General features: G+C 44.0%; 1 protein-coding gene across 13 annotated transcripts in view; it reads left to right on the forward strand.

Moving 5' to 3' along the window:
- RFFL (ring finger and FYVE like domain containing E3 ubiquitin protein ligase) overlaps positions 1–27,115 on the forward strand; it is a 79,656-nt gene that overhangs the window by 27,414 nt on the left and 25,127 nt on the right. For 3 of the 13 annotated variants that reach the window (XM_089317408.1, XM_051825472.3, XM_089317412.1), the window contains one exon: positions 202–339. The exons of 9 other annotated variants lie outside the window; for them this stretch is intronic. The gene's annotated coding sequence lies outside the window, so the exon portion shown is untranslated. Of the gene's footprint in view, positions 1–80; positions 340–27,115 lie in introns of all 13 variants that reach the window. One more of the 13 variants, XM_089317409.1, reaches the window with a different exon arrangement.

The following is a 27,115-nucleotide window of genomic DNA, read 5'->3' on the forward strand; positions in this document are numbered from 1 at the left end:
TATTATTTTACTTGGTACATACAAGACCCTGTGTTGGGTAGTCTTTTTTTAATTAATTTTTTAAAAAATTTATTTGACAGGTAGAGTTATAGACAGAGAGAGAGAAAGGTCTTCCTTCCGTTGGTTCACCCCCAAAATGGCCGCTACAGCCGGCACTGCGCCGATCTGAAGCCAGGAGCTTCTTCTTGGTCTCCCATGCAGGTGCAGGGCCCAAGCACTTGGGCCATCCTCCACTGCCCTCTCAGGTCACATCAGAGAGCTGAACTGGAAGAGGAGCAACCAGGACTAGAACCCGGCGCCCATATGGGATTCCGGCGCCACAGGCAGAGGATTAACCAAGTAAGCCACGCTCCAGCCCCCAGCCCCCAGCTCCCAGTCTTTATTGTCTTATTTTACCAGTGGCTGTAGAGCTAGTTCTGCCATTGAAGCATACATTCAGATGAGTCTCAGAAAGAAAACATATTCCACTACTATCTCTCCTTCTATATCTGTAACTGCTTTCAAATAAATAAGTATTTAAAAAAAAATAGAATGCCATAATTCAGATGAGGTAAATTTTGATTATAGCAATCAGGACTAGGAAATGATTTGTTAGATACTCAAGACATTCGATTTTTTTGTCCTCTTATACTTGAGAGGATCATCTAACATGCTTAAAAGGTTGAAAAATAAGTCTTATCATTACAAGTTTTTTTTAGGAAAGATTTTTGCCTAGAGAAGAAAAAACTAAGGAATAGCTTGATTACTATCTTCAAGTATAAGGATAGTTGCCAGGGGGATTTTGATTAATTGTTTTTCTTCAGGAACTTCAAAGATTTAAGAGGAAATGGGCATAAATTGAAGGAGGAGTAACTTTGATGAATATGAAGAAGAGTTTTTTTGATCATCAAAATTGGGAAACATTTAAATGACTGCTAGAGAGAGTGTTGAATTTCTGACTCGTTATCTATCACTGTGTAACAAATTACCCTAAAACTTGTGGCAGCACAAAATGAAAACTATTTTATATTGCTCCAATTTCTGTGGGTTAGTGAAGACACATTTCGCTTCCTTCTGTAGTGCTGATTATATTGGAGGATCCAAGATTTTTTTTTTTTTTTTTTACTCACAAGTCTATGGTATTGGTACTAGCTGGAACTCGGTTCTTCAGGTCTGTTTATCTTGTTTATTAATTTAAACTGGGCGGCCCCTTTTACATGGTTGCTGGTCCATAGTGGAATCTGCAGGGACTCTGAAGACCTGGGTCTGGGAGTCAATATCATCATTGTTGCTCTATTCTTTTGGTCAATGCAAGTCACAGGTATAGCCCAGAGTCTAGGGAAGGGGACGTGGACTTTGCCTCTTGAAGGGTAGAGAATCAGTGTCACATGGCAAGTAGTATGGGATTATTATTGCCTGTTTTGGAAATAGTTTACCATACTTGCCTCAGAGTTTTTTTTTTGTGAGAGAATAATTAATACATGTTTATTAAATGTATAGTTTGGGCATTTGATATACAAATATGGCTACATTAGTCATCTGAGGGATTTTTATAGCATAGACTCCTAGGTGCCAGACATGTGACTCAGTATCTCCTGGGGGTGTTAGCATGGAAGAAGACAGTCTGTGTCCTTTCTCTCAGGTAACTATCAGTAAAAGGAGTGCGGAAGTGGGGGCAGGTCCAGATAGGTATGATTTACAAGGCAGAATTGTAGATGCCCCAGTCCTGCTGGTCTCCTGCTTCCAGTTCTTGGTGAAGCCTCTACCTGGTGTGCTCCTCCCTCTGGTTTGCCTTGTGTAATCCATGTCTCATCCATTCACCACATCATCAGAGCAGAGTTTCTTGATGCCTCACTTTTTCCTCCTCATAGTTTTTAGTAGTTTGCCTTCATAACATTTTTAGTTTATGAAAATAGTCACATGAATATTTAATTATAGACAAAAATTGTCTACTTTGCTTTCCAATATCTAATAGTATCTGTCTCATAGAAGCCACTCAGTAAGTATATGTTAAATGAGTAAGTGGTTGGTTGAATGCATAAATGAATGAAGTGATATTTGAATTCAGTTTCAAAGGGTACTTCGAATTTAGGACAGGTGAAGCAAATGAATAGAGACTCCATTGTTCTGAAGTGGGAAGTGCGGATCATACAGCTTGTATAGTTTAAGAAGACTAGAGGGATTGTTTGGGAAAAGCTGAAGGGTTTGGTTTTGAGTATATTTACTATGGTACATTTCAGGTGTGGCTGTCAAGCAGGCATTTATAAATGAGGTACTGAAGAGTGAGACTGATGCCAGATACTGAGATTTGGGAGTTGCCTGACTGAAGGCTATGTAATCTATGCCTTTGCATGTTCTCAATGAGCTCCCACTGTGTGTTAAACAACTGCCTTATATAAAAGGTGAACTCATGTCAGCCTGATACTGAGCCAGCCCCATGAAGAGTGGGGGAGAATGTTCCAGACAAGGAAGGAACCCCAAGAATGCAGGCATTGGGGCAATAAACACTTTGTTATTTTTGAGGAGTTGCCAGGAGGTCTCTGAGGGCTAGAATGAGGTGTATGAGGGCAAGAATGGCGTGAGGTGAAGCAGGCAGGGTGGACATCACGTGCGACCCTTGTAGGTCATCTGGGAAGTTTAGACTGTACCCAAAAGCATACTTGCTCTTGGGAAACCATTGACACAGAACAGCAACAAGCAGAGATTTAATTTTTTGAACCAAGGTTACCCTGGCTACTCTAGAGAACAGAGTAGCAAATATGGGACCAGGAAAGAAGTGTTTGCCCTACTTCTTGGAAAAGATCATGGTAGATTGTGGGGAGCAACTCGGACTAGACTAAGTTACTGGAATTAAGACTTACTCTGTGCATCTGCTCTCCCACAATATGGCACTTGGAGAGGAGGAAACAGCTTCTATACAGCTGCCTCCAGTTCAACCAATAAACTGTAGGACTTGCTCCTGATTGGAGGAGAGCAGCGTACTCAGCACTTGGCGTGTGGGTAGCAGAGTTGGGATTGGTAGAAGAGGACTATAAAGGAGGAGAGAGACAACATGCACCGGGAACATCTAAGAGGAACACCTGTGCAGCCCCCGAGAGAGCCGGCCGGCGGTGTGCCGCTCCCCCGCGGAAGTGGGGAAAGTGGCAGGGGGAACCGCCCTTCCACGGAGGTGGAAGGGTCGGTAGCCAACCCGGGAAGAACCAGCAGCCAACCCGGGGAGGGCTGAGCAGACAAAAGAACAGCACAGGGTCTTGTGTCATTCCTCCACAAAGACGGGGAGCGACATAATGGTGCCGTGACTCGGATAGGAAACCTAGGCAGGGTTCAGTGTCGCTCCTCCACGAAGAGGGGGAGCGACAGTAGATAGGGCAGAGTGTGGCTGTGTACATAGCAAAGATGGGATAGTTTGTATATTTAAATAGTAGGGGGGGGTGTGGTGCCGCAGGTTGACGCCCTGGCCTGAGGTGCGGGCATCCCATGTGGGCACCGGTTCGAGACCCGGCTGCTCCACTTCTGATCTGGCTCTCTGCTATGGCCTGGGAAAGCAGTGGAGGAAGGCCCAGGTCCTTGGGCCCCTGCACCCATGTGGGATAGCCTGAAGAGGCTCCTGACTCCTGGCTTTGGGTCAGTGTAGCTCCGGCTGTTGTGGCCAGTTGGGGAGTGAACCAGTGGATAGAAGACCCCCCCACCCCCGCCTATCTCTGTGTAACTCTTTCAAATAATAATAAAAAAAAATAGTAGGACCAATTAAAGTCACTAGAGGAGAAAAGAAAAAGTTGGGAGGAGAGGATCCTAGATGATTTTTAGGGAGTAATATGAGGATCAGAGAAGGGGGAAGATTGGCCATGTAAGTCAAAGGAGAGTCCTTTCAGTGGGAGCCAGTGGGGAGGAAGGAACCTGTAAGAGAGATGGAAGGAAGACCATGGGTAGGTGTGCGGGGCTACTGGGAAGTCATAAAGTTTGAATACTTAGGGAACAGCTATGTATTCATGCATCAGCTCAATGATGACCCTGGAGAAAGAGCCTTCTTTCAAGTGCAGCTATTTAGTGTGTGATGGGGAAGTGAGGAGTATTGGCTGCTTTATTGAGGAAGTTGGGAACTGAAGAAAAAAAAAGACTGCAGAGAACTTGCTTTGCACAAACTTGCCTGTGTGTAAAGTAGTTTTTCAAAACTATATTGGACCGATATTTAATAAGCACTTTCTCTGTACATTACTGTGCTAAGTACTGTATAAAGTCTATTCTATTTGCTTCTGTCCTCAAACAGTTTGCTAGATAGTGTGGTGACTGCCAAAATGTTTTTCCAAATCCTAGGGATGCCTAAGACTTACCTTTGGGGTATAGAAAGGAAATATTAGAACTAAATTTTTTTATATTTTTATCGTATCCTTTTGAAATTTCTTTTTAGCATTGTATTTTAAATAGAGCATAGTATATTTGTGTAGAATAGATGTATCGTGGGGGCAGGCCTTGTGGCACACTGCGTGAAACTGCTGCTTGGGGCACCTGTATCCTAGCTCTGAGCGCCTGCTTCAAGTCCCAGCTGCTCTGCTTTGGATCTAGCTTCCTACTGATGCATCCACATAAGAAGCAAATGATGGTTCAGTTGAGTTCCTATCACTTACGTGGGAGACCTGGAGGGAGTTTTGGCTCTTGGCTTCAGTCTGGCACACCCTTGCCTATTGTGGCCATTTGGGGAGTAAACCAGCAGGTGGAATGTTTATCTGGCTGTGCCTTTCAAAATTAAAAAAAAAAAAAACACAGATATATTGGAGGTGTGCTATATTTTAAACCTCTGATAAAAAATGGCAGGCTGTACTGGTGTAAGTGAGTAAGGTGTGTGTGTGGGTGGGTAATAAACTTTCTAAATTCACTTACTTGAAAGGCAGAGAGAGACAGAGGGAGGGAGAGACAGAGCACATACACACGTGCTCTCATCACCTGATCCAGTCCCTAAAGGCCCACAACAGCTAGAGCTGGGATACACTGAAGCCAGGGAGCTAAAAAATGCAATGCAGGTCTCCCATGTGGGTGGCAGGAACCCAATAGTTTGATCCATCACTGCTGCCCTCCATGGTCTATATTTGTAAGATGCTGGAATCAGGAGCAAGAGAAGGAAGTAAATCCAGATACTCAGATGTGAAATATGGCTATTTTGGCTAGACTAAACATCCATAAGGGAGGTTTTTTTTTTTTTTTAAAGTTTTATTTATTTGAAAGGCAGAGTGAGTGAACACTCTAAATAGCTGATTTGCTCCCCAAATTCCTATAGCAGCCGGGCCTTTGCCATGCTGAAGTTAGGAGCTGGGAATTCCTCTGTATCTTTCATGCTGGTGTCAAAGACAGAATTACTTGAGTGATCACCTGCTGCTTCCCAGGGTGTATATTAGCAGGAAATTGGAAGCAGGAGTAGAGCTGAGGCTCAAACCCAGGCATTCCACATAGGATGCAGGCATCCGGAGTAGCTTGTTAACTGCTATGCCAAATACCCATCCCCACAAGGGGAATTTTTTTTTAAGGAAGAAAAGAAATGAGAAGGAATCAACATGCTGTGATCTACATATTTTACAAATCCTCAAGTGGCAGATGTTTAGCCTCATGGTTAGGATGCCCATGTGCCCTGATTGAGAACCTGGGTTCAATGCCCATGCCTGGCCCTGGCTCCTGACTCTGGCTTCCTGCTAATGCAGACCAGTTCCAGCAGTTTTGGACATTTGAGGAGTAAACCAGCAGATAGGAGTGTTATTATCTCTCACTCTTGGCCTCTCAAAAAAAAAAATGTAAAAACACAAAACCCCCTTTTAGAACCCTGTTAAGTCATTTTCCCTCTTTTACAGACAAGAAACTTAGGACTGGAGATTTTTATTTGCCTGAGATCATGCAGCTAGTTAATTAGGTGATAGAACTGGAATTAAAAAAATTTTTTTTTACATAATAGATTTTCATTTTCCTTTTTTTTTAAAAAAAGATTTATTTATTTATTTGAAAGGCAGAGTTACAGAGAGGCAGAGGCATAAAGAGCTCGATCTTTCAACTGCTGGCTCACTCCCCAAATGGCCTCAGTGGCTGGAGTTGAGCCAGTCCGAAGCCAGGAGCTTCTTCTGGGTCTCCCACATAGGTGCAGGGGCCCAAGTACTTGGGCCATCCTCCACTGCTTTCCCAGGCCATAGCAGAGAACTGGATCGGAAGTGGAGCAGCCGGGACTCAAACTGGTATCTATATGAGATGCTAGCACTGCAGGCGGTAGCTTCACCCAGAACTGGCATTTTAAGCCAGGTCTGTTTTCCTCAAAAGCTTATTGTCTCAATTACTTTTCTTCTTTTTCACCTCATTAATGCTTTTTCATATTTTTCCATTTAATTCTCAGGGACTCTTTAAGAAACTTAATAAAATAACCATTTTGCAGCTAAGCAATCTGAGGTGCAGATGAGATGATCAGGACCTGGTAACATAGCTAGTATGTGGTACTGGATGCACTCCTGATTCCAGTTCTCTTTTCATGGCCCATAACTGCTTCTTAAAAAACTAAACAAACCCATCTTCAACCCAGGTTGAAGTGGGGAAGTTTCTGGTATCTGACAAAGAAGGAGTATAAGGAGGGGATTGGAGTTAGGGTGGGAGGGTTACTCAGAAAACAGTCACTGTTTCCATATTGGGGGGGCGCCTTGTTCTTGTTAAGAGTTTGCATGAAGGGCCTCATTTAGGTACTCTGTTTACAGAGAGGAAAATGAAACTTCAGAAAGTGAGTCACCTTGACTGAGGTCACACAGGAGGAAGGCTATGAGTTGTAACTCCATGCCCCAGCTCCTAAATCCTGCACAATACTGCTGTTTGGGAAGTTGCTATGGGACATCCCATCAAGTAGAGACGAATAAAAGTTTTTCACAGCCCAGTGATGGCTTGACCCTAGTTGTACACATTTGTTGGGAACCCAATTTAGTGAAGTCTTCCGACTTTTCTGTAATATTTGGTTGCTCAGGAGTAGGGAGGTAGAGGAAGGAAGTGTGGAGGAGAGCGGAGGAAAGGTGTAGAGTAGAGTTCCAGAGAAAATTCTCTATGATCTTAATAAATCATAGGAGCCTAGGGTAGCAGAGTGGTGGACTGCAATAGATTGTTTTGTTAAGGAATATTGTGTTTGAAATTCATTTTGGGGGCCAGTGCTGTGGCATAGTGGGTAAAGCTGCCGCCTGTAGTTCCATCATCCTGTATGGGTGCTGTTCTGAATCCTGGCTGCTCCATTTTCAATCCAGCTCCCCGCTAATGTGCCTGAGAAAACAGTATAAGATGGCCCAAGTGCTTGAGCCCCTGCACCCATGTGGGAGACCTGGAAGAAGCTCCTGGCTTCAGATTGGCTCGGCTCTGGCCGTTGGGGCCTTTTGGGGAGTGAACTAGATCTCTCTGCCTCTGCCTCTCTGAAACTCTGCCTTTCAAATAAGTAAATCTTTAAAAAAAGAATCATTCTCATAGTTAATCCTCATTGTGGTTCAACTTGAGGCAAGGAGTATTGTGATAATGCAGAAAGAAATGCAGAAGTGGTTAAGATGGGATCTTTGACCTCTAGAAGGTTAGAGAGGGAGATGTACTTCACCATAGTGCATTGATTGAAGGGTAAGGGAGAAGCAGAGGATGGAAGAGAAGTGTGGGTAACTGTTAGACAAAATTGCTTGTGGATTGAGAGGGTGGCACAGTTGGCTGGGTAGGGGGTGCCAATTCATCTTCTCAGGAAGGTCTTCCAGGGTTTTGGTCAGTGTGTTCTAGGTTTGGTCTCCATCACAAAATATTTTGTTGAGTACCTGGAAATAGTCTTTCAGAAACAGGATTACATTTAGACTTGAGTGATTGAGCTCAGAATGGAATGCTGATTTATTGCTTCAGAGTGAAGAATTCCTTTCTGTCGAAAGGATTTTGCTAATATATTATTTTTCAATATCCAGGGATCTGGAAAATCAAATTTAATAATATCAAGGTTGCTTGGTGAGCATGGAATAATAAGATAGAATGGTTTGTGGGAGAGAATATAGTTACAAAAAAGCTGATTATTGATTGCTTAATATTTGCTGAACATTTTATTAACTACTTTGCATACAGTAGAGCATTGAATTCCCTCAGTGTCCCTCCTGCAAAGTAGGCATAGTTATCCTCAATTTATAAATGGGGAAATTAAGGCTGTGTTCAGGCTGTTAAGAGGCTGAGCTGAGATTTGAACTAAGTCCCATCTGTCTCTACAATTGAGAGCCTATGCTCCCAGCTGCTACTGTATGCTGTTTGCGTTTAAGCTTCCTGACAGAACCATGTTCCACTGCAGAGAAGGCTGTGGCACCTAGCTCAGCGTTTCTCTGCCTTGAGCAGTTCTGGAGTCAAGATACCCCTGTCTTTCTAGATTTTTCCAAGTTTCTTTGTTGCCCACTCTTGTGATAAAGTCACATTTCTTTGTTTAAACGTATTAATACCATCTTCCAAGCTTTTTTGTCCTCTCTTCTTGCCTTTGATTTGGAAGATGATCTCTCTTTGGAGGGACTTGACATACTGCACACATTGATTTTATGTTGATTTTACTATCTTATAGAGCAAGTTTTTCAGGTTCTTCTGGTTTCTGGCTTGTCAACTTCCCTTCTCCTCTTCTTCCTGCACTGGACTTAAATTCAGATTCTAAGGTGATTTCTGGATACTCAGTCTGGCTCCAGTCTAGCTATCCAACTTAGCCATAGCTCTCTGGATTGCTTACTATTATTATTATTAATGCCATCCCTCCCTTGATGCTTGTCTGTGTCTCAAATCAAATCCAGTTTCTTGCTGTACTTAATGTGTCCTTGTTTCTGCTATGCTTTCTGCCTGGAATGTCGTTCTTTGAATGAAGCTGTCCGTGTGTGATATCTCACTGGGAGTGATCACTTCCTCCTCTGAGTCTCTTGGCAGAACGTTGTCTTTTATGTGCCCTTTATGGCATGGTACACTTTGTGCCCTAGATTCCAGCTGTTTGTGTGTACAGGCCTTTATCTGTACTGCTGGCCATAACCTCATTGAGCAAATCTGTCTGTTGGTTCAGTTTCCTGCACATAGTGTGAATGAATGGATGAACAGGGTGTGAGGTTTAAGTTTGTTCATTGATTTCTATTTTCCCCTTTCTTGGCTGGTCTCCTTCCTTCCCTGTTCCCTATTCTTTCTTTTCTATTAAATCTGTGTTTTCCTGTGCACTGACTCAGAATTTGTCTTCACCTCTCCCTTCCCTTACCCTGCATTTGCTTCATTCTTTCCCTATTAGCCATCACTGTGTGGGTGTGCCACATGCTGCTGCTCAGATTCTCTCCATCCTTTTGTGAGTCTGTCCTCGTCAGGAGTCACATGATCAATGTGGGAATCAAGTGTTGATTGCATTATGATCTGAATAAAAAGCCTGGTTAAAGAACAGTTCTAAAGGTTTGTCAATAGATGTTTCTTTCAAGTGGGAAATTCTGTGATCCACATTTCAAGGGAAAGAAAGAAAAGATCCTTGAGTATTTGGGAAATAGATTAAGGCATCCATTTCCTCTGTGAATGTGCTATATCACAGGCATCTCAATTGACCAAAGAAGTAATGCAGGAAGCCACAGAAACTTCTGCTAACGGTTAATATTGAGTCCCTGAATTTTTTCTGCAGCTGGAAGAAACATTAGAAATTAGTCCAGCCTCCTGTTTTCCAGACAAGGAAACAGACCTAAAGAGGCTAAATGATTTGTCTGTAACTTGGTTATTTGTTGTCCAGCATTTGCTCCTAACACTGAATGTGGCCTGGGGAGCCATCTGCTCTTTGAATGCAATGGAAATTATGTCTGAACTGGAGGCTTCAAGTCTCTGAAACTGTTGAGGGCTTTTGCAGTGCTGGAAAACAGACTGTGTTAGGTTGATAGCAGGTTGGATTTAAGACAGTGATGGCTAGAAAGGAGTCTAGATCCCTTCCTCCTGGGAATTTTCTACTGGGGACTGGCTGACAGATATCTCTTCCTTCTGCATTTGAAAAGGGGCCAACATTTAATTATAAAAACATTTTCAGTTTTTCTTGCTCTTTTTTTCTCCCGTCCCTTATATCCCAAGTTTTGTTTCAGACTGAATTTCCTTATCTCAGCACTATTTGCATTAAGTTTTTATTGCGTACTTTAGTCAGATGTCAGTAGGAAGCATGGGAAATCCAGAAAGTGTCTTACAGGCTCAGGATGGCTTTTTGGTGCTTGTTAGCTGAATCTTTTATCTGATTCATAGAATTATGTATTTTACTGTCACTGAAACTGTCATGGTAGAAATGAAAGGTGACCTGTTTGTCTTGGCCTGGAGGGCAGCAGTGTGGAGAGGGGTGTGGGGAGCAACTTGGACTAGACTGTTACTGGAATTAAGACTTATTCTATGCATCTGCTCTCCCACAATATGGCGCTGGGAGAGGAGTAAACAACTTCTACACAGCTGCCTCTTGCCAGTTTGACTGATGAGCTGCAGGAGCTGATCCTGCTCCTGATTGGAGGAGAGCAGCGTGCTCGGCATGTGGGTAGCAGATTTGGGATTGGTGGAAGAGGACTATAAAGGAGGAGAGAGACAACATGCACAAGGAACATCCGGATAACATCTGAGCAGCCCCCGAGAGAGCCGGCCGGCGGTGTGCCGCTCCTCCACGGAAGTGGGGAAAGTGGCAGGGGGAACCGCCCCTCCACGGAGGTGGAGGGGTTGCCAGCCAACCTGGGAAGAACCAGCAGCTAACCCGGGAAGGGCCGAGCAGACAAAAGAACAGCGCAGGGTCAAGTGTCGTTCCTCCGCGAATGGGGGAGCGACAGAGGGGGGCAGCCCCCAAACAGGAAGTCAAGTACAAACAGGATGCACTTGTCTTTACTGTAGCTTATGTGCCTGCATTTTGAAACTTGATGTGGTTAAAAGTTAAGACTTCTGTGTGAGCTTGACTGAAGAAGTCTCCATTTATAGTTTGAAAAGAAGCTAACAGGGCCGGTGCTGTCGCACTGTAGGTTAATCCTCTGCCTGCAGCGCCCGCATCCCATAAGGGTGCCAGTTCTAGTCCCAGCTGTTCTTCTTCTGATCCAACTCTGCTAGGGCCTGGGAAAGTTGTAGAAGATGACCCAAGTCCTTGGGCCCCTGCACTCATGTGGGAGACCTGGAGGAAGCTCCTGGCTCCTGGCTTCAGATCAGCTCAGCTCAGCTCCAGTGGATGCAGCCATTTGGGGCATGAACCAGTGGATGGAAGACCCTTCTGTCTATCTCTCTCACTGTCTGTAACTGCCTCTCAAATAAATAAGTAAAATCTTTTTAAAAAATTTAAAAAAAGAAAAAGAAGCTAACATAACAAATCCTTTAGTGTCCTTGCCTTTATACTTAGACATGTGCATGTCTTTTAGGGAATGGGTCATTTTTCTTCCTGTGGTGTGGTTATTTTTCCTAGCTTGCACCATACTGCATCCATATGGTTTGTAAAATGAAACCAACTGAATCAACTGCTGATCTGTTCCTTTTGGTAGATAGAGAGGCAGTCTGCTTGGCTGTTATTATTTTTTTTTAAGATTTATTTTATTTTTTTAAGATTTATTTTATTTATTTGACAGAAGAGGAGCGGCCGAGACTAGAACCAGCACCCATATGGGATGCCGGCACTTCAGGCCAGGGCATTAACCCGCTGTGCCACAGCGCCGGCCCCTTGGCTGTTACTTTTTAATAGCAGTAGGCAATTTTAACCTATAATTCATGAGACTTTTTTACTTTTTTAAAGGTTTATTTTATTCATTTGAAAGACAGAGTTAGAGAGGTAGAAACACAGTGAGAAAGAGGTCTTCCGTTTGCTTGTTCACTCCCCAAATGGCCACAATGGCCAGAGCTAAGCCAATCCGAAGCCAGCAGCCAGGAGCTTTTATGTCTCCCACATGGGTGCAGGGGCCCAAGGACTTGGGCCAGCCTCTGCCGCTGTCCCAGGGGCATTAGTAGGGAGCTGCATCGGAAGTGGAGCAGCTGGGACTCAAACCGGCATCACTGTAAGCCAGGGCTTTAACTTGCTGCACCACAGCACAGGCTCCTGTGAACCTTTTTAAAAAACAGATTCCTTTTGTTGGGTTCTAGGATTTCTAGCATATCTTTTGAGTGTGGTAGTTGACAAATTACTTCAGGGTGCTTGTGATTTATTTATTTACTTTTTTGAGTTCTTGAAAATGTCCAGGAGGCTGGATCTAGTGTTATCTGCTGAATTATTTCACCCTCAGGCAGTCTCTGGAGAATTTGCTTGGGGTCTCTCAGCTGCTAAACAATCTTAGCACCTTCTATTTTCTTTTTTTAAAGATTTATTTATTTATTTATTTAAAGCCAGAGTTACACAAAGAAGTCTTCCATCTGCTGGTTCACACCCCAATTGGCTGAAATGGCCGGAGATGCGCTGATCTGAAGCCAGGAGCCAGGAGCTTCCTCCAGGTCTTCCCATATGGGTGCAGGAGCCCAAGGACTTGGGCCATCTTTTACTGCTTTCCCAAGCCATAGCAGAGAGCTGGATTGGAAGTGGAGTAGCCGGGACTTGAACCGGTGTCCATATGGGATGGTGGCATTGCAGGTGGTGGCTTTACCCACTATGCCACAGTGCCGGCCCCAGCACCTTCTATTTTATGATCCCCCACCCACCCCGTTCCTCATATTACCCATTTCTCCCTACTGTGAAATCTGCCTTATTCTTTAGGGAACTGGATTGGCTATAGGATAACTATTTGCAGGGAATCATCTTGGGAACTTTCTAGATTGTTACAACTGCTTGAGTTATTTCAAAACAGATACATTCTGCTAATCTCCAACCATAATACAGGGAAGGGAAAGATCTTGGTAATATTTATGTGTGTGTGTGCATTTCATATCCCTGCCAGTTGCAGAGACTGTGGTATGCATCTGTCTGTAATCCAGCAAGTAGGTAGAGTAGCACATCTAGTAACATGGTCAGGTAACTGCATATGGAAGTAGTGAGAACAACATTCTGACCTGATACCAACACAGGTGTCTTTTTTCCTTGAGTCTGTCGAGTGGTGAGGAGCATAGGGCATTTTGCACTTTGTTGTGGATTAGAAGCAACAAATAAGACTGAAAAACCAAATTAAACACAGATGTTCTTTGTAAGGAATGAGTATGGTCAGAAAGCAAAGTTTTTTTTTTTTTTTTTTTAATTGCACTAGACTGACTAGAAATCTCCATTTGTTTCTGTTTCTTGGGATAGATACTGGGTATATCACATCCTGGCAGAAGAAGAATACATTTCAGAGAGTCAGCATGATTTTCAGATTGAGATCAAACAAAGCTGAGGGTCTGTGGGGGAGGGAGGGTTGAGTTTGACTTCTTCCTGGCTTTATCACAAAAGCCTATCTGACTCCAGTGCAGTGCAAGCAGTTGTGGTGCACCACGTTGGGGCCAACGGTGTGTATGTCCCTGCTTTAGAATTTGGCAGAGAAGGGTTTTTTGATTGCAGAAATTCCAAATTGGCTGGCGTGCTGGGGAGGTGGATAACTAACTCATTAACAGCCGGTAGAATTGGGAAGAAATTAAACAGCCTGGGGTTGCAAGGAGAATAAAGCATGCCTGAGTCCCTCCACTTTTCCAGATTATGTAACTAATTAAGAGCTGGTCGGAGGGGCCTGGAGTCAGTTCTGGGGGAGAGGTTTGAAAGGGAGATTGACCCTGATTAAGGGTCTTTGGCTCACATAAAGAAAATAAAAAGCAAATATGGGATATAACAGATAAATTTGTCTCTTTAAAGAACCTAAAAAATTCTTTTGGTGATTTTTAGCCAACTTTTATTGAATGTCCATTATGTGCTAAGCTCTCAGGTAAATGCTTGGCATGTATTATTTTATTTTTAGAGATTTATTTATTTATTTGAAAGGCAGAGTCACAGAGAAGGAGGAGCAGATAAAGAACTTTCATCTGTTGGTTTACTCCCCAAATGGCCACAATGGCCAGGGTGGGCCAGGCTGAAGCCAGGAGCCCAGAACTCCATCTGGATCTCCCATACGGATGGCAGGGGCCCAAGCATTTGGGTCTCATCCTCTGCTGCTTTCCCAGGCACATTAACAGGGCGCTGTATCAGAAGTGGGGCAGCTGGGACCTGAACTGGTGCCCATATGGCATGTTGGCATTGCAGATGGTGGTTTAACTTGCTGCACCACATAGCCAACCCTTGGCAGCCATTATTTTACTCCTCTCATTTATTTCAATGTAACAAGTTCTGTTGTTTTGAGGAAATTAAGGTTAAAGGGGTTACGCCAGAATCTAGAGCATAACACATTGGTCTGCAGTAACTTGTGCAGTCTACTTTGTAGGGCAAATTGCAAAATTTTGATTCTAGACAGAATTCCTGGCCATCAGCACTGCCTTTTCCCAGGGCATAGGAGCCCAGAAACAGCTTTCATTGTCCCTGGCCTTGGGTTTTAAAAATGTTTTCTCCTGGTTACCCGTTGCTCAGTCAGAGAAAGTATCTTGTGAAAGCGGCTTCCTTGGGCAGACGGTCCAGAAAGGCTTATCTGGTAAATCCTGTTACCTGCACAGAAGTACCAGAGACGGCTCCGAGTCTCCTTATTCCTGATGAGCTTTGTCATCAGTTTTGATGAGAGAAGGATCCTGCAGTAATTAAACTGCAGGTCCATTTATTCTGTTTTCAGCATTGTTAGAAGACTTTATTCCAAACTGCTTTCTTTCCTAATTGACTCACCCTTTGGGGCAGAATGCCTGGGCTTGAAATGAAACGTGTAGGTTTCTCTGCTACAGTGTTCAATCTGTCATCTCTCCTAAATTCCACACTAAGAAGCAGCCATTTAATTGGTCAGACCCCGGGGGTGATATTTTGGCACAGCTCCACTGGTTAGAATTACTTTTCCCTGAACTTCACAGCAGATGCTGAGGTCCCTCTGCAGATATTTGTCATAGACGAGTTGAAACCAGGGAGTTTCTGAGAGCATTTATAACCTGTGATTATTATGTATGTTTTTCAGTTGCTTACAGCAGTTATCACTTCAGGAGAAGAACTCACTCACTGCTAGAGGGGAGCAAAAGTGCTCTCCTTTCCCCTTGTTCATGTTGTCATTTTAACACTTTGTGCTCCAAGATCCTCTGGTTCTATTCTTAGATCCTTTCATTATATTTCTCCCTGACAAAGTGCCACCCTGATTCGCATGTATCTGGTAGAGGCCGGTGTCTGGATTTCCAGAATATCTGTCTTTTACTTGTGTTTGTTATTTTCTTGTTAATCTATTTTTGCAGTTCTCAGCACAGTACAATTCCAAAGCAGAATGCTAGGAAGGCACTGGAGCCTTCCATGCCTTCTGATTCAGGGAGAAGGGAGGGATGAGCTTATCCCTCTACCCGGGCTCCCTTTCTGGATTTCTATTGCTGAAATACAATTTTAACACTTTTCTGTTACTTCTTAAAAGGTCAGTCTGTTACCATGTTCTCTCCTTGTTTTTCAAGTAATCTTAGCAGGCAATGAAAGAGTGTCTTCAGTAAGTCTGATGCTACTCTTAGATTTTTTCTTAGAAGTATCGCTGTGATGATGCATATTTAATACCCTTACTGTTCATCTTGGAATCATAGTTGTGGGATTTTGAAGCAAAATTTCTGTCCTTTCAAAAAAAATTCTATTACTGTTATCATTAGCTAAAAATTCAACAGATAGCATGGTTATTACATTTGCCTGGCACTAAGGCTGAGAATAATGATGTGAAATAAACTCACCCTTGTTTCCTATTTCACTTTCTACACCCTAACTTCGAGAAAAATACAGTCAGCTCTCCCTATCCATGGGTGCAACCCACTTAGATTGAAAATGCTTGGGGTGGTGGTGGGGGAATTTCATCTCTACTGAATGTGTAGAGACTTGTTTTCTTGTTATTATGTCCTAAACAATATGCACCACTTTATATAAGGGGATCGAGCACCCACAGATTTTGTTTTGGGGGGTGGGGTGAAGGATGTCCTGGAATCAATTTCTGTGGATCCTGAGGGACAGTTATTTTTTACCAAGAATTATACAGGGTGAGAATTTGGCACAGCTTGGTTGCCATGTGGGATGCCTGTATCCTTTATCAGAGTGCCAGGATCGGAGTCCTAGCTCTACTGATTCCAGCTTCCTGCTAATGTGAACCTGGGAGGCAGCAGGTGATGGCTTAAGCAGGTGGATTCTTATGTACTTGGGAGACTTGGGTTGTGATCCTCGTCCCTGGCTTCAGCCTAGCTCAGCCTTTGCTATTGTAGGCATTTGGGGAGTGAACTAGCACATGAGAGATCTCTCTCAAATAAATCAGAATTGAAAAGAATTATACATATTGCTAGCCAGTGGATTAGATGTAGTGCTTCTAGGACGCTCATTCTCTCAGAGTGTAATCAACATGAGATGCGAGGACCACGCCTGTTTTTCTTGGCATCCCCAGAGATATTGACAGAGAACAGTGCTAAGTATTGTAGATAATGTGATGAACTAGAGTTATAGGGAGATGTGTGGAGTGCTGTGAGAGCTCAGAGGCAGAGATTTCCCTGGGGAAATAAAGGTTGCAGTAGGGAGGTAGGGTAGGAACAGTGGTTCAGGCTGAGGGAGATTCTGAAAGCCAAAGAGGCTTGGCATTTAAGGGACTAGAAGAATAATAGGGTAGCTCAAGCTAAGAGCAAGGAGCTAAGGCCCTGAATGCTAAGGATTCACTTTCATTTTTATTTAATAGTTACCCAGTGAAAACACTTAATAAGAGGAAGGTCATAGAGCATTAGTTGTATTTGAAACAATAAAGTCAGACATCTTCCCTGAACAGGAACAAAAGTGGGCAAGAACAGAAAGAGATATATTGGAAATACCAATCAAAAGCATTATCTTTAGAAAGTCGGGGAGTCTGTCTTGCTAGTACCTTCCAGTTGTAGAAACTGGGAAATACAGATGACTTGTTGGATGTGTAAATGAAAGTTCTAGATTCCCAGGAATAGCGTCTCTGTTTTTTACAATGTACTTGAGTGTTGACAGGTTACTTTGGTACGTTGGTACCCCTTTTTGGTATTTTCTTTTTTTTTTTTTTTTTAAATTTTTTTTTATTATTTATTTATTTTTTTTGACAGGCAGAGTGGACAGTGAGAGAGAGAGACAGAGAGAAAGGTCTTCCTTTGCCGTTGGTTCACCCTCCAATGGCCGCCGCGGTCGGCGCGCTGCGGCCGGCGCACCGCGCTGATCCGATGGCAGGAGCCAGGAGCCAGGTGCTTTTCCTGGTCTCCCATGGGGTGCAGGGCCCAAGCACCTGGGCCATCCTCCACTGCACTCCCTGGCCACAGCAGAGGGCTGGCCTGGAAGAGGGGCAACCGGGACAGAATCCGGCGCCCCGACCGGGACTAGAACCCGGTGTGCCGGCGCCGCTAGGCGGAGGATTAGCCTAGTGAGCCGCGGCGCCGGCCCCCTTTTTGGTATTTTCAGAAGGGGTAATAACTAGTATTAAATATTTCCTCCTTATGGGCTGCTGTAGGTGATTTCCACTGTCTTTTCTTATAGTGAAGCCCTTGAATGACTAGTGCCAAGAGTAAGCCATGTGGATGATGCAAGCAGCCCTTTCTTTCTGTAGGACCTCAAGTTAGTCAAAGCTGTTGAACTCAAGTCTGTCAGCCACTTGCTGGGTATCCCTGGTCCAGTTATTGAACCCTCAGGGCCCAGCCTTTTCATTCAAAAATTAGCGTTTTAATTCTGGTTTTCATACGATTGTTGTGTTAAATGAGACCATAGATGGAGACATATTTCGGTTGGCATGTATTAGATGTTTTGTAGTATTTTTGTTTTGACCTTAAAATAAAAATTTCTAGGGTCGTGTGAGAAGGGACTTCAGGAACTTAGAGTCTGAAAAACTGCCTCTGATGTCTTTCTCCTTGTCTGCTGCCTGAAGTAACAGCGCAGGAGAGATTATCTTGCTCCTAAAGCTCCCCTCGTTTTTACTAAATATACCTTGGGGAGTGGAGGAGAGAGGAGTTGACATCTCCCCGTGAGTGGAGGTTCTGGAAAGTGGTTTGAAGAGAGGCAGATGTCAAATCCCCGTTAGGTCCAGCACAGCATTCCCTGAATGTCTAGCTTTGCCCTCCTCCTTTATATGAGATTGAGAAGCCCAGTAGAGCTGTGAGCCATCTGCATACTCAGCACCCCTTGGGGTCGGGTCTGCAGAGTGCAGGTAAGTTTCTTCCTGGGATTCCGAAGCTCAGGGGGGCAACTTACTCAGCCTCATTCAGTTACTCAGTGCTACAGCCTGGATTTAAGGTCAGATCTGATTCTAAAACCAAGTAACACCTATCTGGGAACAGCTTTTTTAAAACAAAACTGTTCTGACTTTAAAAAATGTAGCCCTAAAGTAAAATTCATATCTGGGAAATATGTATTGCACATTATTAGTATCCAAAGGATTGCCCTGGAGGGTGGAAATGGTCCATTAGGAATTAAAGCCTTTGGGATGTTTTCTTCTGCAGGGTTTCAATCTTGTGAATCATCCCTTGTTTATGTTCAGCCCATGCAATACTTGAGCAGGGCTGTACATTTTTTTTTACATTTATTTTTATTTATTTGAAAGAGAGTTACAGAAAGAGGTAGAGACAGAGAGAAAGGTCTTCCATCCGTTGGTTCACCCCCCAAATGGCTGCAACGGCTAGATCTGAGCCGACCCAAAACCAGGAGCCAGGAGCTTCTTCCAGGTCTCCCACATGGGTTCAGGGGCCCAAGCTGCTTTCCCAGGTGCTTCACAGGGAAGCTGGATCAGAAGTAGAGCAGCCGGGACTCAAAGCAGCACCTGTATGGGATGTCAGCACCACAGGCCAGAGCTTTAACTCACTGTACCACAGGGCCGGCCCTGGACATTCTCATTCAGTCCTGGGTTCCAGTATTCTATGTACTTGTCTCCTCTGTGACTAGGTGTTCTGAATTCTCTTCTGAAATGTCTCAGAGATAATCTCAGTGTCACAGAGAATGTGCATCGTTGTCCCGTACCCAGCCAGTGAGACCAGGTGGTAATATGGTTTACTCTACAAGCTGTTTACTTGCAAGTGTAACAGTGGTCCCACTTTCTGCTCATTATTTTGTCACCAGCATTTTAAATCCTCCCAAGCCAGAGTGGATATCTCAGGCAGATTTACTGGAAAGTTGTAGTTGCTGCTCTGAGATTCTGTTTTAAATTAAAGAGTTTTAAGAAACCTAAATTTCTTGCCAGGCCAACTTGTTTTTAAAAGTAAGCAGCCATCACAGTTGAGAGATGATTTTCAATTTCAGGTGAGTTCTTAAGATACAGATGATGCTTTATATGTGGGTGACATAATCAGCTGTGTCAGATTCCTGCCCTACCTGGGCCCGGCTTAGGTGGTAGGAAACCAACCTTTAGCTTACCACAGAGAGGAGAGAGACCTTGGCCATTAATATATGGTCACTATTAAACATGTAGGCCAGTGCTGCTTTAGAACTGTAATATTTTAAAAATAATTTTTAATATGCTGCTGATCAAATGTTTGCTATAGGTGAGGCATTTTATGTATGCTATTTCTCATCCCTGCAATTACCCTGCAGCATGGGAGCTATTATCCCTTTTATACAAATGAGGAAACAGACTCAAAAAATCTGGGGTAACCTGGGATAGGGGAGGTGTTTGGCTAGTGCTTAAGTCACCACATGAGAAGCCACATTACATGTTGGAGTGTCTGGCTCAAACCCTGTTCCTCTGCTTCCCATCCAGCTTCCTGCTGAGAGCAGCAGGTGATGGCTCAAGTGCCTGGGTCCGTGCCACCTGCATGGGAAACCTGGATGAAGTCCCAGGCTCATGGCTTTGGCCTGGCCTAGCCCTGACTGTTGTGGAGATTTTGGGGAGTGAACTAATGGAAGAAAGATCTCTCTGTGTCTTTCTGCCTTTTAAGTAAAATGAAAATAAATTTAAAACATGTTTAAAAAGGTTAATTAACTTAATGTTAGCTGTTCTTTGTTTTTGATAAAAGACATTTTCTTCCTCATTCCTTTTGTCACTATAAATATTGAGAAAATGCTTTTGGCCTTAAGGAGAAAGAACTAGTACTTAACCTCATCAGCTATATTGATAAAATGTTGAATGTTCTCTGATCTCTGTTCATTCCACAAATCTGGGTACCTATTATGAGATGGCACTGTGCTGGATGCTGTAGGTTAAAAAAAAAAAAAAAGACACAGGAGTTTCCTGCCCTTGGAGATAGCCTGTAAATCAGCAAACAAATATAATTGCAGCTTTTGGTAGTTATTATGAAGGAAACCAAAAGGCTGTGAGTGAGTATGTATGACTAGGGAGGACTCCCCTGGGGAGATTTGAGTTGAGACCTAAGGGAAGGGCAGGAGCAGCAGATGTAGAAGGGCACAGGTGTGAGAATTGCAGGCAGGCAAGAGGCCAGGGTGCTTGGAGAGCTGAAAGTCACTATAGCTTGAAGCTCAGTGGGTGAGAAAAAGGAGTGCAGTATGAACCGCAGAAGTGATCAGGATCTTTTAACTGTGTAAGAGTGTTTTTTTTTTTTTTTTAACAAAGAGTTATTTATTTATTTGAAAGTCAGAGTTACACAGAGAGAGGAGAGGCAGAGAGAGAGAGAGAGAGAGGTCTTCCATCCACTGGTTCACTCCCCAAATGGCTGCAACGGCCAGAGCTGCGCTGATCTGAAGCCAGGAGCCAGGAGCTTCTTCCGGGTCTCCTACATGGGTGCAGGGGCCTAAGGACTTGGGCCATCTTCTACTGCTTTTCCAGGCCATAGCAGAGAGCTGGATCAGAAGTGGAGCAGCCGGGTCTCGAACCGTTGCCCATATGGAATGCCAGTGCTTCAGGACAGGGCATTAACCCCCTGTGCCACAGTGCCGGCCCCATAAGAGTGATTTTTAAAAATTTTTTAAGTTTTTAAAGTTTATTTGAGAGACAGCAGGCAGTTCAATCTGCTGGTTTACTCCCCTAATGACCACAACAACTAGGGTTAGGCCAGGCCAAAGCCAGGAGCCGGGAACTCAATCTAGGTCTCCCAAGTAGGTGACAGGACCCAAGTGCTTGGGCTGTCACCTGCTGCCTCCCAGTGTATGCATTATCAGGATGCTGGGATTGCGAGCCAAGCTGGCACTCAAACCCAGGTACTGTATATGGAATGTGGGCATCTCATTAGGTGTCTCAACCAGTAGGCCAAAATGTCTGTCCCAGGAATGAGGGTTTTTATTCTAAAATGCACTGGGAAGCCATTGAAGCGCTTTTAATGTGTGTACCGGGGAGAGGATGGGAGTGATAATACCTTATGACGAAGGAATTGGGAAAGCAAAAAGTGAAGGCTCCTCTTTCTAGAACCATTGTAGACTCTGGATGTTCCCTGCCCTTCCAGGTTTTTTAATCATAGTTAGGAAAGACAGTTCACAAGTAAGCAAATAATATCAACCAGTATGAAGTGTTATATATGAGATTAGAAAGTGACACAGAACCTGAGGGTTGGATGACAAGAAGCAGCCAAACATGAAGTTCTGGGGAGAGCAGTCCAGGAAGAAGGAATAAACAGCAAATCCAGAGGGCCTGGGAGGGAGATAAAAGCAGTAGGTGATAGATGGTGACTTAGCCTACTGTTGGGTGCAAGAGAGATGGAGAGGGGCTGGTGTGTGGCACAGTGGGTTAAGCTTCCGCTTGAGACACCAACATCCCGTATCAGAGTGCTAGTCTGAGTTCCAGGTATTTCACCTCTGACCCAGACTGCTGGTAATGTGCCTAAAAGGCTGTAGGTGATGGCCCAAGTCTTTAGGCCCCTGACACTCATGTACGACACCAGAATGGAATTCCTTACTCCTGACTTTGGCCTTGTCCAGACCTGACTATTTTGGGCTATTTGAGAGTAAACTAGTGTATGGAAGGTCTCACTCTGTGTCCTCCCCTCTCACTTTCCTTTCTTTCTTTCTTTCTTTTTTTTTTTTTTTAAGTTTATTTTATTTATTTGAAAGAGCTTCAGGAGGTAGAGACAGAGAGGTCTTCCATCCACTGGTTCACTCCCTAAATGGCCACAATGGCTGCAACTGCGCAGATCTGAAGCCAGGAACCAGGAGCTGCCTCCAGGTCTCCCATGTAGGTGCAGAACCCAAGAACTTGGGCCATCCTCTCCTGCTATCCCAGGCCATAGCAGAGAGCTGGATCGGAAGAGGAGCAGCCGGAACTAGAACTGGTGCTTCAGGCCAGGGCTTTAACCTGTTGTACCATAGCGCCAGCCCCTCACTTTCCTTTCAAATACAGTAAATTTACAAATACTTTAAAAATTTATTGATTTGAATGTCAGAGATGGAGAGAGAGAGAGAGAGAGAGAGAGATTGATTGATTTATCCACTGGTTCACTCTGGACATGGCTACAACAGCTAGAGTCCTGGCCAAAGCCAGGAGCCTGGAACACCCACACGTAGGTGGCAGGGATTCCCAACATTCAAGAATGGGAGGCAGGGGGCGGCATTGTGGTATAGTAGGGTAAGCCTGCACCTGCGGCAATGGCATCCCATTTGGGTACCTGTTTGTGTCCTGGTTGCTCCTCTTCTAATCCAGCTCTCTGCTATGACCTGGGAAAGCAGCAGCAGATGGCCCAAGTGCTTGGACCCCTGCACCCATGTGGAAGACCCAAAAGAAGCTCCTGGCTTTGGATTAGCCCAGCCCTGGTCATTGTGACCATTTGGGGAGTGAACCAGCAGATGGAAGACCTTTCTCTCTGCCTCTCTTTTTCTGTAACTCTACCTCTCAAACAAATAAATAAATCTTTAAAAAATAAGAGGAAGAAGGGAAAAAAAAAAGGGAAAGGGAGAACCAGCAGTAGAGGCTTTGAGGTGGGAGGAAGGCCAGTGCTGCAGAGTTCTGGAAACTAAGAGGTGGTTAGGGGGGAGAGTGTTTTGAGGAGGGAAGAGCTGCTTGCTTGTGTTCTGTACTGCAGAGAGGTTGAGTAAGAGGAAGATAGAGAAGTGTCCATTAGATCTGACCATGTAGAAGTCCTTGGTGACTTTGGAAAGAAGGTAAGTTGGAATGCTTGGGTCAAACTAGACTGGAAAAGGCTGAAAGGTGAATTAGAGTCCGAGGATTTCTAGTCAAATTAGCTTTGGTATAAAGGATAATGAAGAGCTTTACTGGGAGTGAATATGGAGGTCAAAACATTTTTTGTTATTTGAAAGCTGTTGGGTACTTTTTAAAAAACTTAGAGAAGTACATACATTTTAAGTATACAGTTTGAATTTCCACAAAAATGAACATCTGATCATTTGATCAAAAATCTATTTGATCATTTCCACAAAAATGATCATCTATGTGATCAATACTCAAGAAACAGAATGGTACTAGAGGCCCACTTGTGTTCCAATGTATGGCTCTACCCCAAGGATAGCCACCATCCTGTTTTCTGGCACTATGGAGTAGTTTGCCTGTTTCTGAATTTTATATAACTGGAATCATTTGTTATGTATTCATTTGTGCCTGCTTCTTTCACTTGTTATTGTAAGATTCACCTGTTCCACGTATCAATAGTTTATTCTTACTTGTGTGAACGTAGCATCATTTACTTCACATTTCTGTTGTCGGTGGACAGATTGTTTCTGGCTTGTGACTATTACAATAGTAGACATCTTCTGGTGAGCATAGTTCTATTAGGATTATACCCAGAAATAGAATAGCAAAGCCATGGAAATAAATGTGTTTCTCTCTCTCTCTCTGTTTGTATCATCTTGTACTAATTTACACTTCCACCAGCAATGTGACAGTTCCAGTTGCTCTGTATTTTTTTTTTTTTATTTGACAGAGTTAGATGGTGAGAGAGAGAAACATAGAAAGGTCTTCCTTCTGTTGGTTCACCCCCCAAATGGCCGCCACTGCTGGAGCTACGCCGATCCGAGGCCAGGAGCCAGGTGCTTCCTCCTGGTCTTCCATGGAGTGCAGGGCCCAAGCACTTGGGCCATCCTCCACTGCCCTCCCTGGCCACAGCAGAATCCAGTTGCTCTGTATTCTAACCAGCAATTGCTAGAATCCCCTTTCCATTTTAGCCATTCTAGTCATTCTAGTGGATGTTTGATGGTGAAACATTGTGGTTGTAATTTGTATTTCCCTCATGACATGCAAGAGAGACCCTAGAACATGGCTGTATGCTGGTGGGAAAGTTCTAATTGAGATAGAGCCAAAGGCCAGTGGTGGGTAGGCTGCAGAGGTAAATCAATTGATTGATCATTCTTAATATTAAAGCAGGGATCTCTCTTGTAACCTGCAGAGCATAGACTTCAGGGTCTAAGTGAGCTGGTAAAATCCAGGGTTTTCTAGCCTCTAGCTGTGACCTTTAGCCACTTACTTCTCTGAATCCCAGTGTTCTCCCTGGAAATGGGAAGAAGTAATCTGCCTTCCAGAATTGAGAGTCACATGAGAGATAACACTCATGCAGTGAAGTACCTAGCTCAGGGCCTGGTGGATGAGAAGCATCCTTCTAGTAGACAATAGCTGCTTTCTTCTTTGCTTATCAAAATATGTAACTATCAATAATTTCAGAGAGGCTTAGGTAAGCCATATTGATAGGCTTTTCATAGCCCTTCCTTTCAAAGCCATTGCAACTGTACTTTAATTGTTTTTTGAGGATAATATATAAGATGAAGCTCAGCCCATTCTGCTTTAATGATCCACAACACAGGATATTTTCCTTTGTGGACTTAACAGCACAGATGCTTTTTAGCTGTTACAGGAATGTGTTAGAGACAGCAGGTGTACCACTTTCCATGAGCCAGAGATGATTCTGTAATACTTACCATCCGACCACAGTCATGGTCAGAAAGGTACTTTTTGAGGTTTGGGCATTGCAATGAGCATTTTTAAAGGATTTTTGTAGGTTGTAGCTGCCTCTGCATCCATGTGAAGCCTGTTGGTGCAGAGCTACATTGGTGCACAGAGCAGTTAATTAAAATCAGAACAGCTTGGATGAGAACCTTGGGGACTTTCCTGCATTAGTTTTTAGTGGTTAGCAAGGTGGTTTTGGAATTATATTGCATGCAAGGCTGCATGACCCTTCTGTTCCCCTCTCCCCTCTGTGGGAAAGCCCACAGCAACCACTGATCCGTTTTTTTTTTTTTTTTTAATTTAATTTAATTTTTATTTTTTGACAGGCAGAGTGGACAGAGAGAGAGAGACAGGGAGAAAGGTCTTCCTTTGCTGTTGGTTCACCCTCCAATGGCCGCCGCGGCCGGCGCGCTGCGGCCGGCGCACCGCGCTGATCCGATGGCAGGAGCCAGGTGCTTCTCCTGGTCTCCCATGGGGTGCAGGGCCCAAGTACTTGGGCCATCCTCCACTGCAGTCCCTGGCCACAGCAGAGAGCTGGCCTGGAAGAGGGGCAACGGGGACAGAATTCGGTGCCCCGACCGGGACTAGAACCCGGTGTGCCTTCGCCGCTAGGTGGAAGATTAGCCTATTGAGCCGCGGCGCCGGCCCCACAGGCAATTTTGTGGTTCATCATTAGCCCCACGTCTTCCATCTTTCTTTGATTTAGGCAAAGAGGAAGAGGAGAGCCTAGCAGGTCCCAAATAAGCTCAGTAGGACAGCAGTCAGAGATTTTTTTCAAGAATTAAATTGTTCAAGTCCTCTTTTCAGAAGAGGGTGAGGAGAGTTTGGGAAGGAATTTGCAAGCTCTTAGTGAAGATATGATTTTTTTCCAAGACTAGAAGGAGTTTTGTAGTTCAGAGAGTGATTTTTCAAAGTTCCCATCCTAGGGAGAAGCGTTTACTACACAGCTGTTCGTGCTTTCAGTCTTTTAGTAACCTAATCAGATGCCGTGTGTGTGTGTGTGTGTGTGTGTGTGTGTGTGTGTGTGTGTTAGGGCTGAGGGGTGAAAAAACATTTGAAAGAAAAGTGTTTAGCTTGTATGGCATTGTTAAAGTCACAATCTTTTGCCTTCCCCCCCATGAAGTAAATGTTGTATGTAGTCATTATATAGGCTGAAGGAAGTTTGGCAAGAGAGACCTTTTAACTGATCATATTAGGAAATGTTTCTTTTTGGTATTTAAATATCTGTCAAACAGAGTAAAAGTCTCATCTGTTAACTTTGGTAAACCTGTTCTTTTGGACTGAACAGGTCTAAGGTAGGTTGGGAAGGGAGCCTTGCCACCTTCCCCTCCTCCCCACAGTAACCACCTTTCTTTCCCACGTTGATTTATCCCAGGATAGGAATTCATTCTCCACTAAAACATGGAATCAGTGGGAAAACAGAATGACAAATCTCAGGTCTTCTTGCAGAACCAAGTCCTCCTCTTCAGAGCAGCCAAATACTTGAATAGACTGATGGCTCTTGTGTCAGAGATGCTCAAAGGAGGCACTTAAGGTTAGAGACAATGAAAATAGTGTGAAAAAGATGGGTTCTGTGTACTCCCAGCCAAGAAAAGCTTTGGAAGACTGCCTTAACGAGATGGCTCAGTTGGTGGGCTGATGTTGCACAGTGAGCCAAGCTACTGCTTGACCTGCCCACATCCCCTACTGGAGTGCTGGGGATCAAGTTCCCCCTCTGCTTCTGATCCAGCTTCCTGCTAATGTGTATCAGCAAGTGATAGCTCAAGTACTTGAGTGTCTGTCACCCATGTGGGAGACCCTGATGGAGTTACTGATTCCTGGTTTTGTCCTGGCTGAGCCGTGACTCTTGTGGGCATCTGGGGAAGGAATCAGTGGATGCAAGATCTATTTTTCTCCCTCTCTCATGCTGACTTTCAAATAAATAAATCTTTGTTTTGTTTTGTTTTTAAAAAAGACCCCATCTTGCTACACTGTCTTTCTAGGCTCAAAGGCCTGATTGAAATCCCCATGAAAGGGATCTGGTTGGAAGCAACTTTTCGTGGCATATGGATTTAAGCAATATACACCTTTCCAGTCTTATTCCTACTGATTGGCTTTATCAAGTGGGGTCTGCTCACTTTATGCAAAGTCCTTACCTCTTAGGAAAAATTTACAACATGTAGATTCTTCATGTGGAAGAAAAGTTAATGTCCATCGTGTGGTTAAATCTAGCCCCTCTCCATTTAATTTCGTTCTTTTGCCTTCTGTTGCTAATGCTGTAAAGTTATCTGAATTACCTCGGCCTCCCTCTAGTCTGGTAAAAGAGGTGACCCTTCTCCTGCCTTGGAGCGGTCCACCACCCAGTC

The sequence above is a fragment of the Oryctolagus cuniculus genome, chromosome 17 (genome assembly GCF_051225735.1).
Source record: "Oryctolagus cuniculus isolate XC-2025 breed Fujian yellow rabbit chromosome 17, ASM5122573v1, whole genome shotgun sequence".
NCBI classification, from domain to species: Eukaryota; Metazoa; Chordata; class Mammalia; order Lagomorpha; family Leporidae; genus Oryctolagus; species Oryctolagus cuniculus.